Below are 19,794 nucleotides of genomic sequence, written 5' to 3' on the forward strand. Positions count from 1 at the left end.
GCGCCTAGAGATAGCTACACCTGAAACCAACTAGCCCTGGGTTGCTTAGTTACATGAAACAATAGATTCCTTTTTTTTTTTTTTTGGCTTAAGTCTCTGCATTGGGGAAGTTTGTCTCAAGCACTGAAGCAGGGGGTCTTCTAACCCCCTACTTACTTCACTATGTGAGAATGGGCTGTGAGCTTGGAATGTCTCCTTTCTATGAGATAAAGTCCCCAGAGCCTGTGCCAGGCTATCGCCTTGTGTGGGAATATCTTTCCTTATTTCAGATTCCATGTTTCCATGTGTGCTCCTTTTTTCTGCTTAAGCATGTGTGTGGTGACACCTGGCCAACTCTACTACGGTATCTGTCCTCTTTGGGGAGGGGACTGAGTCCTGTTACTGCAATCCAAGAGATCCCTCTTGCAGAACAACTGGCCTGCATCTGAAGCTGAGAGGGACCTGCTTACCCTGGGGCACCCTTGTCTAACTTGGAACTGATCTTGCTCTTTCCCTTCTGTGTGAGTAAAGCCTTGTCTCTTCCAGCACCTGGATGAGTTGTGCTGTCCTGGTGATTTCTTTACCAAGATGCAGTGGACAGAGTGTCTGGACTTCTGTTCCTGGTGATACACAACATATGCCACTTGCTCGTCACTCTTTGAAATACGTTTTTGCCTTGAAACGGGAAATGGAAAAGCTCTTGACTATCTCTGTTCCCAAACTTTGTCTGAATTTCCTAGTTAAACCCAATAATTTTATCTATCCTTCCCTCATACCTGAATCTGCTATCAATATTGTTTCATCACAATGGATGGTGGTTGCATTTTTTACGTATCTGTCCTTCACTAGACTGCAAAATCTTGTAAGGCAGAGATAATGCCTGTCTGTGTGTATATGTGTGCGTGTGTGTGTGCGTGTGTGTGTGTGTGTCTAATTCTTACCTCTAGGCCCCTTGAGAGATCCCTGGAGAAGGACATGGCAACCCACTCTGATATACTTGCCTGGAGAATCCCATGGACAGAAGAGCCTGGCAGGCTACAGTCCATGGGGTCTCAATGAGTCAGACATGACTGAGCGAATAAACACACACATACACACACAGAGAAACAGACATACAGGCCTAAATTGTCTCCTGAAATGCAAAGTAATAAAGATTTAACCAGAAAATTCTTCAGGAAAATTTAAGTATCAAGGTGCAGATTCTCCAACTCCTCCACAATATAATAACTCCTCCCATGATTCTCAAACTTTAACTTGCAAACAAATCCTGTGAACATCTTGTCAAAATGTAGATTCTGTTTCAGAAAAGTCTGGGGTAAGACCAGAAATTCTCAATCCTAGTAAGTCCTTTGGTAATTTGAGAAGCAAAATATTGGTTTGTGTCTTTAGTTCTCTTTAGGACGATGTCAGGTCAGAGCATGTAGGAAAATTCTGATAAATTTCTTATTTGAATTAAGTAAATTCCAACAGAGATTAACTTAATAAAATATTTTGAGGCACAAAGAGCCATTATTTTCTTAGGCAACCAATAAGTACTATTTTGAGCACTGATATGAGTCTGGCTCTCAGCTAAATATAATGACATACCAAAAAAATATGAGATTAGTTCAGTGGAACCCAGTTTAGTCTTGGAACCCATTTTAGTCTTGGAGAGGGATGAGTGCTGTTGACTTTAGGGGTGTTACCAAAGTTTGTCATACTTCCAAACTTTGACAATATTTTTACTTGACATTATAGAACAAGAACAAGAAAAGATTCTGGAACTCATCATCCATTAACACCTTGACATGAGTTAGTAAACTCTGCTTTCCTTTCTCTTACCCCAAAGAGATCCACCAAATAAGGAATGGGGATTTTGTTCTGGTGGCCAAGTCAATCCTCAGGAAAGGGGGATAATTCTAGAGGAAGACAGTGGGGACTCCTGTAGGGTGGTGTTCTCTATACTAGAGTTTCCCAAAAGGTTTCTGTGTATGACCCAAACCCAACTGTATTGCTCAGCAGAAATGGCACCAAAGGTAAGATGAAGACTACTTATACTGAAGTTTTACATCTGGACCATAAGCATCACTGAATATTAGTGACTGCAGAGAACTGAGTGATGGCTTGGTCCAATCCTCTCACTTCATAAAGAAGGAACCTAGAATCCCTAGTGGAGTTTGGCTTGCTCAAACACACTTCTCATGCAGTATGGGGCCCGTTCCTCCCAGTTGGGGTTCTTTTTGCAGCATGAGGGGCAGTGAAGCAGGGGGAGGCTGAGCACCCAGGCTCTCCTCTGTAGTCAGCCTGTTTGGCTTTAACTCCTACTTCTTCAGTTACTAGTGGGCTTTGAGTGAGTTTTTGTCTCTGTCTCAGTTTCCTTATTTATACAAAGGTGTTAATGATGGTAACTGCCTCTGCGGGGAGTGGTGAAGATTAAATGAGATGATCAGTTCAGTTCAGTTGCTCAGTCATGTTTGACTGTTTGCGACCCCATGAATCACAGCACACCTGGCCTCCCTGTCCATCACCAACTCCTGGAGTCCACCTAAACCCATGTCCATCGAGTCGGTGATGCCATCCACCCATCTCATCCTCTGTCGTCCCCTTTTCCTCCTGCCCTCAATCTTTCCCAGCATCAGGGTCTTTACAAATGAGTCAGCTCTTCACATCAGGTGGCCAAAGTATTGGAGCTTCAGCTTCAACATCAGTCCTTCTAGTGAACACCCAGGACTGATCTCCTTTAGGATGGACTGGTTGGATCTCCTTGCAGTCCAGGGGACTCTCAAGAGTCTTCTCCAACACCACAGTTCAAAAGCATCAATTTTTCGGTGCTCAGCTTTCTTTATAGTCCAACTCTCACATCCATACATGACCACTGGAAAAACCATAGCCTTGACTAGACAGACCTTTGTTGGCAAAGTAATGTCTCTGCTTTTTAATATGCTATCTAGGTTGGTCATAACTTTCCTTCCAAGGAGCAAGTATCTTTTAATTTCATGGCTGCAATCACCATCTGCAGTGATTTTGGAGCCCCCCAAAATAAAGTCAACCACTGTTTCCACTGTTTCCCTATCTATTTCCCATGAAGTGATGGGACCGAAAGTCATGATCTTAGTTTTCTGAATGTTGAACTTTAAGCCAGTTTTTTCACTCTTCTCTTTCACTTTTATCAAGAGGCTCTTTAGTTCTTCTTCACTTTTTGCCATAAGGGTGGTATCCTCTGCATATCTGAGGTTGTTGATATTTCTCCTGGCAATCTTGATTCCAGCTTGTGCTTCCTCCAGCCCAGTGTTTCTCATGATGTACTCTGCATATAAGTTAAATAAGTTGATACAAGTAAAGTAATGAGTACAGTGTGGGTCCATACTTTGTTCTGGACAAAATCTACTGGGAGCTCAATTTATCTGCTCTAGGCACTCCCGTGTAGTGCGAGAAGAGTGTTTTTTTTTTTTTCCTGGCTGAGGACCCAGCATGCTATCCTAAGTTGAAGGACAGGCTGACCTCTTAAGTCCACTACCCTAGTTGTCAGCTGGAGGCACTCAGATTTTGACAACCAGATAAGATCCCCTCCATCTCATACTTCCCCAGACAGGGCAAGTCCTCTTCCCACAAATGTCTGAACCCCACCTCACCCTGTATTTCTGCAAATTCTCAGACCCTTCATCTTTGCTCTGGGGCCCAATGTCCAAGAAGGCTTCCCTTGGGCTGCATAGACCAGGCCACAAAAGTTAGCATCTTTTTTGATCCCCTGCTCAAGAATTCCCTTGTATGACCACATTCATTTCTGAAACTTTCTCAGGGAAGACAGAAGAATGGTTTACATAACAAATCCCTCTTAAAAGCCAAACACACACACACAAAAACAACCCTTAAGAACATCACTTAGATATATCTCTTCCCCAAACTCCCTCAGCTTTTCTACCACTTGCTGGGGGTGGGATGGGGGTGGGGTTGGGAGTTAGGGGGTGGGTATGTTTTCTCTTGAGACCTTCCACCAGATTCTGTTAGTCTTGATTGTCCCAGATTTCTCACTCAAACAGGTTGTTTTTCTTTTGTTTATTTAAAGTAAACAAAACAATTCTCAAAGTGTGGTCTCAGAAACACCCTAGTCCCTAAGATCCCTTTATGGGGTCTGTGAGGTCAGACCATAAAAATACTAAGGGACTACTTGCTTTTTTCACTCCTTCTCTCTCTCTTTCAAGTGTACATTGGAGTACCCCAGGAGTTACATGATGTGTGATGACATTCTATAATGAAATGTGTCAACATTCATTTGAACTAATATTTTCCAAGTGACCAACACATGATGTTACACAATCATGCCTAAATGAAAGACCCATTCAAAATGCAAGAGACTTCAAGAAGTAAGTTTATTTATATAGTTTTAGGTTCTTCATTGCAACAGTCCTCTAAAAAACCACCACTTATAGAACTTTGGTGCTGCATCAAAGATTATCTATAATTATATGAAAAGGCTAGAAATGCTCCCCTCTGTTTTCCAACCACACATCTCTCTGAGGCTGGAGTTTCTTCATATACTTTAATGAAAGTGATATAAAACAACTTATCAAATGCAGAAGCAGATATGAGAATCCAGCGGATTCTATTAAGGCAGATAATAAAGAGCTTTGTTAAAGTGTAAAACAATGTCATTCTTCTCCCTAAATTATATTAGGAAAATAGTTATTTTTCATAAAAATATTTTACAAACTTATACTGGATTTATTATTTTTAAGTATTAGTTTATAAATATTTCAGTGTTTTCAGTTTTAATTTCTACTATGACAAATGTTGAAAGATACAATCTATGTAAACAAAGGCTCTTTGGTGTTCTTAGTAATTTTTAAGAGTATAAAGGCATCCTTGGACTCAAACTTTTGAGTACTATCATTTTAGAGCAACTTGTGTCTTTCATTCCTGCCTCAAATCTGCTGTACAAATACATGAAGTCAGCTAGGCATTGACCAGATTCCAGGTACTTTAAGTATTTTATGTGCAGCTTACTTATTGTTAACCTTGGGAGGTAGGTATAATTATTATTCACAATTACACTCAAGGAAACTGAGTTTTAGCGAGGATTAGAAACTTGACCAGCATCACACAACTAAAAAGTGGTAAAGGAAAAAAAGTAAATTTAGGTAGGCCTCCATCATATTTTTCAATCTAACTCAGCTGAAAAAAAACAAATTCCTTTTCATGAATGGACTCCACTTTGCTTAGAGAGCAGTGGACGTTACATGTTCATTTGACAAATATTGTTGTTTTGGTTATACTCTTTTCTGTGCTCACTTGGTAGATGTCTGGGAGCTGAAATTGACTCTATCCACCTTGAGCTGTCATTTGAGAAATGAAGACCTCAAGTGCGCTTCAGTCTTCAACCAGAGCAAGGATTGCCTGTCTTCCCCATTGACTGGCAACTTTTCTCTGGGTTCCTTCTAAAATACAGTCTCCAAGTCTCTTCCAAATGTGGACTTCTCCAGTCTCAGATGATGCTCAGCTATCACTCAGTGGCTGAACCTGAATATTTGATAGAGTGTGCGTTTAGCAGCAAGGTCAGGTTCCAAGTGGGCTCCTAATGGGCTACCTCTCACACTCCAGAAACTCAAGCAGGAGTTTCTGCCTCTCTCTCTCTCTCTGGGCCTTTCCAGACCCTATAGTATGCCCACATGGGCACCTGGAGCAGGAGTTCCTGGTGTCACATGATGATCAGTGATCTCATCACAACATTTTCGGTTGCAAAAATAAAGTCTGAGATGCTGTCACTGGGGGTCTCAGTGTGAAGGCAATCAGCATTTCAAGACACAACATCTGGAAAATTGTCTCTTAATGTCAATATTCTACGTATTTACTTAAGCTTCCTCCTGCCTCTGGGGCTTTCCAGGTGGCTCAGTGCAAAAAGAACGTACCTGCAATGCAGGAGGTGCAGGAGATGTGGGTTTGATCCCTCAGTTGGGAAGATCCCCTGGAGGAGGGCATGGCAACCCACTCAAGTATTTTTGTCTGGAGAATCCCAGGGACAAAGGAACCTGGCGGGTATAGTCCATAGGGTCTCAAAGGGTCAGCCAGTACTGAAGTGACTGAACACGCCAGCCTCCACTGCCCTTTCAGAAGCAAGAAAATTGTTCAAAAATCCAGACTTCTGCACATAGTATTCCTAAAGTATACCATGGGCAATGAGTGCAAACGTCTCTGCCCCACCAACTCTGTGACTGAGATGGCATTTCAGATTCGAGATGGAGAGTTATGGCATTTAACTAATTTGCCCAAAGGCACACAGTTAGTAAATGACTTTGGAATCAGCACATGGTTTAAACCTCAACTCTGATAGTAGATATTTGTGCTATTTCAGCACATCTTTTAAAATCTCTAAGCCTTGATTTCTCTATCCATAATATGAGGGTAGGGTACTGTGATGATTAATTAAGGAATTCCAAGTTTTGAGTAGAGCATTTGGCATATATTCAGTAAATTCAGCTATGATGGTTATTATCATACTGTTACTTTGATCATTGTTTTACAACTCTTATCTGTTTTCACAACCATTCCTTCACTTTCTGATATCAGTGGACAGTAGCTGTGTGTGTCCAGCCAATACTGAAGACAATTCTTGGTATTTGGGATATTGGATATGAGTTTGAATGAATGAATGAATGACAAATGAAAAAAAATATGATGAGGTCTTGACAGAGGAGACTTCTATTGATTAGTGAGTTTTTAAATTGAAATGCTAGGAAAGCTCATTGGAAAAAAATCAGAGTTTCGGAAGTGACTACTGAGAGTAAACTGTGATGGCCTAGGTTGAAGAAAGTCCTTTTGGATGGCAGCCAGAAAGCAGAGTCTCTAAATGACCCACGTGGGCCTCCGTACACAAGTGACTGAAGTGTGGCAAGTCCTTGCTGGAGGTCTATCAAAATGGTTCTATATGTAGGTAATTTGTAGACTAGGTGAAGCGCAGAGAATTGGTAAGTTTCTTCCACCTTCCAAAATTTGTCATTGACTAATGGGTCCTTTGGATTAACTAGCATTCATGGTATTATGACTGCAGTTTAAAAAAAAGAAAGAGAGGCCCATGCACGCCTATTTAACCACATTGAGAGGGTGTGTATATACATAACGTGTGCATGCGTACTCAGTTGTGTCTGACTCTGCAACCCCGTGAACTGTAGCCTACCAGGCTCCCCTCTCCATGGGATTTCCCAGGCAAGAATACTGGAGTAGGTTGCCATTTCCTTCTCCAAGGGATCTCCCCACCCCAGGGGTCAAACCCAGGTCTCTTGCATCTCCTGCACTGGCAGGCACATTTGTACCACTAGTGCCATCTGGTAAGCTCGTGTATGTACGTGGGATGGTCCTAGTCCATGAGTCCATTCAGGAACCCAGGTTAACGGATGTTTATCAAATCACCCTGGGGATTGTCTCCTTTGTAGTCAGCTGAATGAGGAAAAGTTTGTAGACAGCTGCTGGCTGGGAGGTGCTCATGTGCCAGACTTCAGGTATCACTTGTGACTTCTGTCTCTATTTCATTGGCCAGAATTATCCACCCCTGACCAGGGTGTGTCTGAAAGTCTGGGGAATGTAGTGACTGGCTGGCCAACCACTTTTCAATTACAACTGTGCAATAAGGAAGTGGAACAAACTTTTGGTGAACTGTGGACTGTCTTTGCCATACCTTGTAAGGAGCCAATATCTCTGGGAAGGGTGGTTTAGTGTAGATAAAACTGTCCCCACCAGATTAATGGCCCACCTCAGTCAGAAGGTTTTACCCCAGAAAAGTTACAGTTATAAAGCTGAGTGGTGCAGGCTATGGGAAAGATACTGGTCCTAGAGTCCTAGACTCTGGGTGTGAGAAGAGGGGCTTTAGGAGAGGATGGGAGAAGTGTAAGACAGAGACAGAATGGCTATGAAGTCACAGATTTGTTGAAGCTAAAACATGGCTGCCCTGCAGAGAGGTAACTTGGTGCTTGCGGGCGGCCTTTGCAATAAAGCACTTGTATAAGCCATCTCGGGGCTCCACTCAGGTGCCCTGAGCTGTGCGAGGAGAATAAAGACCTACCTCCCCCCTCACTGCTTTTCCTCCTCCAAGAAGGCGAGTCAGGCTCATTATGTCTCTAGGTGGATTTTATAGTTCTGGATTTGAGCCTAAAAGTTGCATGTGGTTTTCAAATACTTATTTTATCACACTCCATGATTACTTCCATTATGTGTGGCTAACATTTGAGTCTTTTCAGATTTAGGAGGGATATAAAAGGTTTAAATAAGTCCAATATCAGATGTGTCTGGGATTCCATTTCTTGCATGCACACTGTAAATAAACGCTGATGAAAAATATTTTAGTTCCAAATTCTGCCACCCCAAATCCTACAAATATGCACATTAAAGCCCCTTAATCTCATAAAAGCCTTTTTACTTGTAAATAACACTATCTTGTTTTCCATCTCAAATTTCTTCTCCTGTAATTACACAATATTTGGTTTCCCCTTTTTAGGCAATTCAAATTAAAACTTATTTCATTTCGTAATTACAAACATTCATTTTGAGTAAAGAGTAATCTGACGGGAATTTGGTTCCAGTGATATTGTAACCCAGACTTGCAATAGGAGGGCAATCCATCTCCTGACTAATGTCTTGGAATCTTTTAAAATTCTACTCCAGCTAAACATTTGCATTTGGAAAGTTTTATCCTCTTCCCTGAAATAATAATGCTTTATTAAGAGTGCTGTGTAATTTTATTTTTTTTAAATAATGATTTAAATCAAAGACCTCAAGATATACGGAATCTAAAGGGTGATCCATTTCACCCTCTTACTTTGGGGTGATTTTATAAATCCCTTGAGTTCTGGAGTAGAACGTGGCTTGGAAAATGTTCATTATTAAGTTCGTTTTCAACCATTTCCTGAAAAAGGAGAAAGAAAATATTCTTTGTCTGGGTATCATGAGAGGTGGTAATTTTGAAATATTAGATAAAATATATGTTATTACTATTTTCAGTATGGATAGAGGGGGAGAAAAAGAGGATGCTGACTGCACTTTAGAAATGGATAGTTACTATCTAGGGAAACACAGTGTTTATTAACTAAAAAACACATTGAGAAAAAGCCAAATGGAGTACTTGCATAATCATTGTTTATGCATTGCAGTGTAAAAACCAGTCCAAAACTGAGTGGTTTACAACAGTGATTTATCATGGTCTCTCTCCATTCTAGGGGTTGATGGGCTCAGCTGGCTAATTTTTTTGTTGTTGTTGAGGTCCTCTAGGTGGTTGCAGGCAGACGGACATTGAGGCTGGGGCATCCGAAGGCTTCATAGCCCACATGTTTGGCTCTGAGCTGGAACACCTGAGGGCTGATTGCGCGTCTCTCTCTCCAGCAGCTTCAGCACGTGGCCAGCTCTGCTTCCACACAGTGTGATGGTCTCTGGGTAGTCCCATTTTCTACTTGGCAGCTAACTTCCCCCACAGTGAGTGCTCCAACAGACCAAAGCAGAGTTTGCAAGGCTTTTCTCTACTTTGGCTTTCAAAGACCTTCAGGGCCTGATCTGCCTCATTCTGTGGGTTGTGAGTGAGTCCCAGGAGGGCCAAGTTCGACAGGAGGTGATTACCTAAGGGTGTGAATAGAAGGTGCGGTTTATAGGGAGCCATCTCTGTAGCCTGCCTACCACCATCACCAAGATGTTGATGAGGTTGCCTGCTCAGCTATTTTAATGGGTGAAATTGATGAGTGTTTGTATCCTGCAGGGATGTGAGCTGGTAAGAGCTGGGAGGGAAGGGACCAGATGGAGGCTCTATATTAGAAATATGTCACACTGCTTGAATGTTATACGTGTGTGTGTGTCTGTGTATCTGTGTGTGTTTGGGTGGTATTTTGAATTACTCTGGTTACCCCTGCACTTTGATTTAGGCTGGGGTCAGGATGAGAGAGATATCAAGTGCCCATTCTGTGCCAGTTCTGTTCTACACAATTTTAGTATTCAATATCATTGTTATGAAGTTAGTAATGTAAGGGTCATGTTCAAATCCTTGGTGGCTTTGCACTTACAGGCCATGGAACTTAGAAGAGGATGTTACTTCCCTGGGTTTTGTTTTCTCCTGTGCGATATGTTTGAGGGGCTTTTGCTCTTGGAGGGAACGACTCAGTTCTTGTTATGCTTTTTTAGTGTTCAATTTGTTAATCTTATGAACTTATTAATCAATGAGTATTTAAAAATATATAAAAGCTTAAACATTTCTCTCTTTTATGTACTATTTGTACAACGAATATATAAAAAATTCATGAATTTAACAAGTGGCATTTTTGAAAACATGTAAACAATGATTACTGATTAAATCTGAAATTTCTAAATATTTAATTAAAATTAAAAGTCTAATTTATCTTATTCTTGTAAATGTTTTAAACACTTAGAAGACAGACAACACTCATGCAATATTAACATATCTGCAGTACTTATCAGGACCCTCACACAAAAACATGGTATAAAAATGGTAATATACCGTTTGTTTCTTTGTTATCTCTAGTCTTATTCTGTTTAATTTTTCCATGACAGAGTGATGTGGTGCATTTACTCACCTGGAGATTCAGAATGGCATTTTCTGACCTATTGAGGTCATAGAAAGAGGGTTGTAGATAGAAGGTCATAGATAGAGGTTGACATTTTTCACTCCCCTGCTCCCTCCCCTCCATCAGATCTACTAATTCCCTACCCTTGCTTTATTTTTTTGCATAGCACTTATCATCAACTGTTATGCCTGCTGTACTTATTTGTTTATACGCGTTTTTAGGTATTTATTTGTCTCTGTATCACTGAAGATATTTTTTGCTTGTTTCATTCACTGCTGTAATCTCATTGTCCAGAAGAGCACACGGCACATAGGAGTTGCTCACAAAGATTTCTTAAATGAACAAATAATGGGGATTCTAGAGCAGGATATCAGTTAACTCGAGAGATGTGAGCGTCTCTTCCATAGAGATTTGTATTGGCTGCTCCATTGGGCAGGCTATGATTCAAGTCAGGTGCCATCCTTTTTATGGTGAACTGTTTCAATTATGGGTTTTGACTAAGGTGATAATTTTTATTCTTTGTGATCAAGCCTTTCTCCTATGTCACATAAATTTGTACTTTTAATAAGGAATCTGGTGAGTACATTCTAGAGTTGCTTGCTCTGACCTGGGACTTGGTTTATGTCAGTCAGTTCTGTTCAGTTGCTCAGTCGTGTTCGACTCTTTGTGACCCCATGAACCCCAGCATGCCAGGCCTCCCTGTCTATCAACAACTCCTGGAGTCCACCCAAACCCATGTCCATTGAGTTGGTGATGCCATCAAACCATCTCATCCTCTGTCGTCCCCTTCTGCTCCTGCCCTCAATCTTTCCCAGCATCAGGGTCTTTTCCAGTGAGCTGGCTCATTGCATCAGGTGCACAAAGTATTGGAGCTTCAGCTTCAGCCTCACTCCCTCCAATGAACACCCAGGAGTGATCTCCTTTAGGATGGACTGGTTGGATCTCCTTGCAGTCCAAGGGACTCTAAAGACTCTTCCCCAATACCACAGTTCAAAAACATCATTTCTTTGGCATGCAGCTTTCTTTATAGTCCAACTCTAACATCCATACATGACTACTGGAAAAACCATAGCCTTGACTAGATGGACCTTTGCTGGCAAAGTAATGTCTCTGCTTTTTAATATGTTATCTAGGTTGGTCATAACTTTCCTTCCAAGGAGTAAGCGTCTTTTAATTTCATGGCTGCAATCACCATCTGCAGTGATTTTGGAGCCCAGAAAAATAAAGTCAGCCACTGTTTCCACTGTTTCCTCATCTATTTGCCATGAAGTGGTGGGACTGGGTGCCGTGATCTTAGTTTTCTGAATGTTGATCTTTAAGCCAGTTTTTTCACTCTCCTCTTTCACTTTCATCAAGAGACTCTTCAGTTCTTCTTCACTTTCTACCATAAAGGTTGTGTCATCTGCATATCTGAGGCTATTGATATTTTTCCCAGCAATCTTGATTCCAGCTTGTGCTTCCTCCAGCCCAGCATTTCTCATGATGTACTCTGCATATAAGTTAAATAAGCAGGGTGACAATATATAGCCTTGATGTACTTTTCCTATTTGGAACCAGTCTGTTATTCCATGTCCAGTTCTAACTGTTGCTTCCTGATCTGCATACTGGTTACTCAAAGCGCAGGTCAAGTGGTTTGGTATTCCCTTCTCTTTCAGAATTTTCCACAGTTTATTGTGATCCACACAGTCAAAGGCTTTGGCATAGTCAATAAAGCAGAAATAGATGTTTTTCTGGAACATTCTTGCTTTTTTGATGATCCAGCAATGTTAGCAGTTTGATCTCTGGTTCCTCTATCTTTTCTAAAACCAGCTTGAACATCTGGAAGTTCATGGTTCATGTATTGCTGAAGCCTGTCTTGGAGAATTTTGAGCATTACTTTACTAGTGTGTGAGATGAGTGCAAGTGTGTGTAGTTTGAGCATTCTTTGGGATTGCCTTTCTTAGGGGTTGGAATGATAACTGACCTTTTCCAACCCTGTGGCCACTCCTGAGTTTTCCAAATTAGCCAACCTGATCACATGGACCACAGCCTTGTCTAACTCAGTGAAACTAGGCCATGCCATGTGGGGCCACCCAAGACTGACGGGTCACGGTGGAGAGGTCTGACAGAATGTGGTCCACTGGAGAAAGGAATGGCAAACCACTTCATTATTCTTGCCTTGAGAACCCCATGAACAGTATGAAAAGGAAAAAGATAGGACACTGAAAGATGAACTCCCCAGGTTGGTAGGTGCCCAATATGCTACTGGAGATCAGTGGAGAAATAACTCCAGAAAGAATGAAGAGATGGAACCAAATCAAAAACAACAGCCAGTTGTGGATGGGACTGGTGATAGAAGCAAGGTTTGATGCTGTAAAGAGCAATATTGCATAGGAACCTGGAATGTTAGGTCCACGAATCAAGGCAAATTGGAAGTGGTCAAACAGGAGATGGCAAGAGTGAACATCAACATTCTAGGAATCAGTGAACTTAGATGGACTGGAATGGGTGAATTTAACTCAGATGACCATTATATCTACTACTGTGGGCAGGAATCCCTTAGAAGAAATGGAATAGCCATCATAGTCAAGAGTCTGAAATGCAGCATTTGGATACAGTCTCAAAGATGACAGAATGATCTCTGTTTCCAAGGCAAACCACTCAATATCATGGTAATCCAAATCTATGCCCCGATCAGTAATGCTGAAGAAGCTGAATTTGAACAGTTCTATGAAGACCTATTGAACAGTTCTATGAAGACCTACAAGACCTTCTAGAACTAACACCCTAAAAAAGATATCCTTTTCATTACAGGGGAGTTTGTCAGTCATATCTAAAACTTTGGGTCAGTTTGGTGCCCTGAAATGGCAAGTTTCTTTCTCATTGACCATAAAAGCTATAATATTAAAACCTGCATCACAGGGTTGAAAGAATTAAAGGGATAATCCACGTAAGGTGAACAGAATCATGCCTGGTACATATTAAATTATCAATAGTATTATTTTTATTAATGAAGCTATTTTCAGTTATTACCCTTGCTGAAAGGAGAGTCATTTGTTTTCTTTATGGGTGTTTATGAGGAATTCCTTCATCCCAGTTTGAATGACAGGATATGTGCATCATATATTTGCACTTATAGAACCAAACCCCGCGTCTCTCACAACAGGTGCTAAGGAAATATAAGAAAATGAAAAATGAATAAATTTTAGAGCAACAAACAGTTGTCTGTTACTAGTTTTCCATTACTTTTTGCACAGATCCTTGACCTACAGGTTGTAGAAGCACAAACTCAGAGGGGACTAGTATTTGTTGAGCATGTAGTATGTGCTATGAATTTTGCTAGGTGATATACAACTGTTATTTTTTCCAACCAGCAGTCAACTGAGATCTGAGGGTTTTTTGAAGAAGATATCAGTTTTTTTACATGAATTTTGTAAATATGGAAACTGAGGCTTAGAAAAGTTAAAGCCACATAGCTGGCAAATATCAGAACAAGAGTTAGAACTCAGACATAATGGACTCCAAACTGATTTTTTTTCCCTGTTATACCTTTTCTTAAAGGAGAGGACAACAAGAGGAACATGGTAATAGCTACTTATTTTTCTTATTATTTTGTCAGTTGAATTATCTTTTCAACTCTCATTCTAAAAGAGTTTATTACTGAGCCTCTACTCAGTTCTTATTGGGTAAATTTTCCAAATGAAAACTTGTATCCAATATGGCCAGGTACCTAATGGCAATCAAATACATGGATGCTAATGACATTTATTTGTGGAGTTGACAATAAAATTATTTAAATATAGTAATGATCTCTTATGCTAACATATAATTTTGCTAGTATTTCAAGAGGATAAAGTCCTATAAATGGAAGTCATAAGTACACATTTTAAAATTAAATGGATATTGTAAAATTACCCTGAAAAATTTTTTGAATGATATACATCTCAAAATGTTTTTGCTTCTATAAATGTTCCCAGCTTTGAACATTTCTGTTAGTAGTTTTGGCAAATACTGCTTTAATGTGCATTAGTTTGTTAATGAGGTTGTGTCCTATTTTTATTTATTAGTTGTATAATTTCATTTGTCCAATGAATTCTTGTTTGTATTTTTTTGCCCATTTTTATATTGAATTTTAAAAAAATTAATTATTTGTACGAGATTTTTTTTGTATAGACATATTAACCCTCATCATTATATGTTACAAATATTTTTTGCATATTCTGTCATTTGTCTTTCAACTTTGACCACAGAATCCATTTTCCTAGCGAGATTATTTTGTAAATGTCACCTCAAGAGAGAATAAAATCTGTTATGGATGTTCATTGGATAATCACAGTATTAAATAAATATGTTTAATGTGTACCATAATAGTCACAGAACTAAATTATCTTCTGGACCAAATACCTAATTCAGTGTATAGGAGAACTCACCCTAGAAGACATAATAATCTAATTTTTCATCTACCCACGTATGGCACTATATTATAAACAGAAAAATGATTTTTAGAGAAATATATCTCAAAATAGAATGAAGACAGAACCATTTTAGATGGTAATAGCAAAATATGCTTAGCTTCTAGGGTTGACATGTCAGGGGGAAATAGAGTACAAAGGAAACTCCCCCCTTAGTGGCTCAGAAAAGCCCCATTTCAAGAAAATCTTTCCTCCTGCCAAACAAAACCACAGGACAATCTCCTTTTGCATGGGCATGAGTCCTTCCACTATTGTCTGTCCTTTGTCATTGTTGGCCCAGAGGGGATAATTACTAAGCAGTCTGAGGTGGCAGCAGTGATAATAGGAAAAGTCTTGACTCTACCACTGATTATTTGAAAGCACTCAAACAGTTTACTAAACTCTTGGGCCTCAGTTTCCAGCCCCTGTAAAATGGGAATAAGAATACCTACATACAGGGTGATTGTGAAGATTAACATGAGATAAAATGGATAAAATGGTTTAAAAACTCATACATTGCTATAAATTATGTTATTTGGTCTGATAAGTCATTTTAACAAATTTTTCAATAAGGAATACATTAATCAATTCAGGTAATTTTGCTGGGGAAATTAGGTATGGGAAGAAAAGAAGACATGAGTTCTGCTTTAATCAACTTTCAAATCTATAATTACATTTCACATTTATATAGCACCTTAGAGTTTATCAAGTGCTTTTGTTCACTATATTGTTTATCCACCCATTTATTCAGTCATGGAACTGGAGGATGGAGTCCTTGACCTCATGGTTAGAGAAAAAGCAAATATACAAAAGAGTGAATGAAATATGTACAAGTTATAATATCAATACTTGCTATGGAGGAATTGAGCATAGGACAGGATGCAGAATGATAGATATGGTGTGGATACAACATATATCTTAGTAGAGTGGTTGTCTTAGGAGGGTGGTTGGAGAATGCCTCACTGAGGCAGTTGTAGGCAACTGCAGTTGTAGGCAGTTAAGGTCCCAGGGCAAGAAAGAGTTTAGCACACTGGTAATGAATCTGCCTGCAATACAGGAGATCCAGGTTCAATCCCTGAGTCAGGAAGATCCCCTTGAGAAGGAAATGGCAACCCCACTCCAGTATTCTTTCCTGGAGAATGCTATGGACAGAGGAGCCTAGCAGGGTCCATGGGTTTACAAAAGAGTCAGACAAGACTTAGAGACTAAGCGACTGAACAAGAGCAGAACCAGTTGGGGGAGGTGTCCCTGGGGCAGAAAATGCCTTGAGCTCAGGATGGAGAGACAGCATATTGTTGGATCCTGGAGAGCTCTCTAGGTCACACTAAGGAGTTTGGACTTTGTTTTAAGTGCAGTGCAAAATCACTGGAGGCTTTTAAACCAGATAATTTCCAAATGTTGAGAAGATCGTTTTAGTGAGAATGGATTGGAGCAAGTGAAAACAGAGGTGGGGAAAACCACTAAGGAGGCTGTTGGATTAATCAGGGGAGAAAGAATCTTTACTTAATCAAGACCAATGGAGTTTGTTAGACCAGAGCAGACACTAAACTCTTCACCCACCTAACTTCATGTTGTCCGTCAGCGGAGCTCAGAGGAGGAGATGTGGTTTCATCCAATTCTAGCAGAGTGTGCTCTTTGTTTCAGGGGCTTTGAGAGGTGAGTGGAAACGATCATGGCAAGCAAGTGATTGTACTGCAGATTTATTTCAGCTGAACTGCCTTAGATTTATCCATATTGAACATCTACAGTTTTGGATTCTGTATTAATTTGCTAGGGATATCATAGCCAAGTACCGTAGACAGGTGGCTTGACAGCAGAAATTCATTTTCTTACAACTCTGGAAGCTAGAAGTCTGAGATCAAACTGTCCACAGGGTAGCTTTCATCTGGAGGTCTCTTCCCTGGGCTTGTAGACGGCCACCTTCTCTTTCTTCACATGGTCCTCCCTCTCCTTGTGCCTATGTCCTGATCTCCTCTTCTTATAAGGATTCCAGTCCTATGGGATTATGTCCCCCAAGTGACCTTATTTTTATTTATTTACTTATTTTAAAGACCCTATTTCCAAGTACAGTCACATTCTCAGGTGCTAGAAGTTGGGACTTCAACATATAAATTTTGAAATGGGCATAATTGAGCCCATAACAGATTCAAAGATGAAATCTGTGTGTGGGGAATCAGGCGTGGTAATGAAAATCAGGATCTAGTTAACTTATTTCTGGCGTGTGCTGAAATAGTTGCATTTCTCCTAAGTCTTAAAGAAAAAGACATAGTTTCCTTTTATAATTAGTGCCAGGCACTGTGATGACTTAAATACCTCCTCAAAGGATTGTTTAGCACATTCGCTAAGACTTCATTAGACCACCATGTTACCTCTTGTTCATAGTCATGTGATATGTGCTCTTCCTTTAAGAATAATGTTTTAACTTCTCTTCACCTAGGTAGATTTTGAGGAAAAATGCAATGAAAACAAACATGAGCTATTGTTGATACTCAGCATTTGGCAAATATGTGCTTTCCCCACTCTCTCTGTGATACCTAATTGTGAGTCAATTTCTGTGCACATTTGTAACTGTGCTGGTTAGAGGCACCAAATCCTTGGCTGAAGCATCCAAGGACCAAGCTGCAAGTTGCTTGAAAGGGATTAGCACTGCTGTCCCTGAACACAGCATAAGCTCATGAAAAGATGAAGTCAAGAGGAAGAGGTGGTCAACACGAGAAGTGGCTCAGGTTGGTGAAGGATAGGGAAAGTTTAGCAAATCTTCTGGTGGATACTCTCTGACCCATGGGTACGTGCTCACTCACATGTAGCTGTTTGAGCTTTCCTTACTCTTGCTTGGGAGAGAGATTTATAGTTATATGGAGTTCAATTGATATTTTGATATTAAAGTGCCTCATGCAAATTTTGCATGAGTTTATTACAAAGCTTTGAGACCAACAAGGTATGTGAACATTTTCCATTCTGTGCGTGATATTGAATCCTAACCCGTGAAAAAGCTCTCTTTCTCCCATGTGAATTACCATGATCAGAACCAGGAATGACTATTGGCAGCTTCAGGAATCAAATTCTGAAGCCAGGGGGTTCTTTTTGAGTCTTGCTGTTGGACCAAGACCTGTGGTGTTGTGAATACATGCAGATGAAACGATCTGACATTTTCTTCAGAGAATTTCATCTGGTTACTTATGAAGTCCCTTGGGCCTTTGGCTTCCACTGCCCTAGGCTAAGCAGAAAGAAATCTGGCTTTAGACTCAGGCATGGGCTGTATCACTGTTAATTGTGTGACCTCTCTGAGCCTCAGTTTTCATACTTGAAAATAGTAATAATAACTCTTAGATGGCTTGGATTGTAGAAGAGCTTAATAAATAGTTGTGGGCTGAAGTACTGTTTTCTTTCTTACCTTAGATCAACCTGCTTCTATTCCTTTGTCTTCTTGTCTTTATGAAATGCATTTCTGATAGTTTAATATACCTGCTTCCCTGGTAGCTCAGCTGGTAAAGAATCCACCTGCATTGCAGGAGACCCCAATTCAATTCCTGGGTCAGGAAGATTCCCTGGAGAAGGAATAGGCTACCCACTCTAGCATTCTTGGGCTTTCCTTGTGGCTCAGCTGATAAAGAATCTGCCTGCAATGCAGGAGACCTGGGTTTGATCCCTGGGTTGGTAAGATTCCCTAGAGAAGGGAACATCTACCCACTCCAGTATTCTGGCATGGAGAATTCTATGGACTTGTCCATGGGGTTGCAAAGAGTTGGACATGACTGAGCGACTTTCACTTTCACTTTCTTCAAACTTAGGACACTGTTACCTGTCTTGGGGCAATCTTTAACCTTTGTCTCTAACCACAGAGAATTCTCTGACCTCTTAAAGGGATTCTAAGTACTAAGCTTCAGAAGTAGGTAGAAGGCTTCCCTGGTGGCTCAGCTGGTAAAGGACCTGCCTGTGAATGCAGCAGATATGAGACATAGGTTTGATCCCTGGGTCAGGACGATCCCCTGGAGAAGGAAATGGCAAACTGTTCCAGTATTCTTGCTTGAAAAATTCCATAGACAGAGGAGCCTGGTGGGCTACAGTCCACGGGATCAAAAAGAGTCAGACACAACTGAACATGCACACACACACAGGTGGAAGGCATTAGTAATACCAGCCTAGGTTTGCCCCATGGGTAATCACATAGCTCTGCTGGAACATGGGGATGGTTTGGGCTGCTGCAATCACTGGCATCATTATAGTTATCATCATCATCATCACCATCATCTTCTCTTCCTTTCCTTTGTTCTTGATCATGACCATCATTTGCAATCACAAGTGTCCAAGTGGTTATTCTGTTGGGTCATTTGGAACAAGTGAATAGTGATAAGGGTAACTGCTTTCGTAACCTCCAAACCATTGAGCTTAACACTTACCAGATTGTCCTTGGCACATTCCATACCATACCTATCAATCTTCCTGTCTCTATTGTTTACACTGTCACTTAACCTTCAGAAATACCTTGGTTATTGTATTCAGACAAAAACTATTCAGATGCTGGTTCTGCTACTATAAGCTGTGTGAACTTGGACAAATTCCTAAACTTATCTGAGCCTCAGTTTTCTCATTGTAAAATAAAAATATTAAATGAATGACAACATTGCAGAAGTACTGGATTAAATAAAAAGAATATGTTTAGAGCTCTTAGTACAGATCTGAGCATATATAGGTGCTCAAATAATGGTAGCTATTGTTATTGTTGCTATAATATTGATTTTAACATAATGTAAATAAGAGCCTGAAATGGCAACCCATGCCTGTATTCTTGCCTGAGAAATCCCATGGACAGAGGAGCCTGATAGGCTACGTCCATGAGGTCACAAGAGTTG

This window comes from Odocoileus virginianus, chromosome 30 (genome assembly GCF_023699985.2).
Source record: "Odocoileus virginianus isolate 20LAN1187 ecotype Illinois chromosome 30, Ovbor_1.2, whole genome shotgun sequence".
Classification (NCBI taxonomy): Eukaryota; Metazoa; Chordata; class Mammalia; order Artiodactyla; family Cervidae; genus Odocoileus; species Odocoileus virginianus.